The sequence below is a fragment of the Elaeis guineensis genome, chromosome 7 (assembly GCF_000442705.2).
Source record: "Elaeis guineensis isolate ETL-2024a chromosome 7, EG11, whole genome shotgun sequence".
Lineage (NCBI taxonomy): Eukaryota > Viridiplantae > Streptophyta > Magnoliopsida > Arecales > Arecaceae > Elaeis > Elaeis guineensis.
The window spans coordinates 15,200,840-15,201,904 of record NC_025999.2 but is presented as its reverse complement, the minus strand read 5'-3'; positions in this window follow the sequence as shown (position 1 = coordinate 15,201,904).

The following is a 1,065-nucleotide window of genomic DNA, read 5'->3' as shown; positions in this document are numbered from 1 at the left end:
ATTGTACCATATCAGAGAGAGATTTTTTGCACCCAATTACAGATAAAATAAATTATATTATGAATATTTAATTAGCATGATATTCTTCTAATATTTGTTATTGACAGGATGTTTTTGATATTATTGATTTTGAGAAGGATCATGTGCGGCGAGCCGTGGATGTTTATTTATCTTTGTGATTCAAGGACTATCACCACCAAATCCATCAGTATTGGTACCATGTGATGCAAGATCATGGGATGGAGGCAGCATAGCAGTGGCCCTATGACAGCATCACTATGGATGATTGGACTGTCATATGCCGACATTACGAGGATCCGACATATTAGGTTACACATCCAAACTTCTTTTTTTTTTAGAGTTTAATGGTTGAATTATTTATTCTTAAATTTAGTTTGTTACCTACTAATTTGACTGCTAACTGTATAGAGAAGATGTGTCCAGAACGTCATGAATCAGGCTAAGACAGATCGTACCGCATTGTGAGGGTTCGAGATTGTTCGCTCGTCATATGGAGCAGATGGTAAGTAATTTTTAATTAGTATATAATTTTTTAACTATTTAAAAAAATTTAATTAATTATTTTAAATTACAGAGAGATGCTAAGAGTGGCGAGCTTCCTGGTAGGATCGATATCTACCAACAGACCTACCAACGACGATCAGAGGAGTGGACGACAGGGAGCCAAGAGTTCTTTATAAGTTTTTTTAATTATTTTTTATTCATAATTTGATTTTCAGTATAAAATTAAAATAGCTATAACTTTAATTTTCAGAACCGTATGATAGACATTAGATCCCAATCTACCCCTAAGGGCTCGACCGAACCCATAGATGATAAGATCTGTGATTAGGTGCTTGGTATGAGACCCTATTATGTTAGGGGTCTAGGGCATGGGATCACTGCTTCCTCATCCTCACGCTCATTTAGGGCTAACATCTATGCTGCCCGTGATGCTCGACTGGCGGAGGTACAGAGGTAGGCTGAGTAGCGAGCTGATGAGTTGACTGCACGCGTCGATGAGTACTAGCACCTCCAAATCCAGATGATGGAGTAGATGTCACA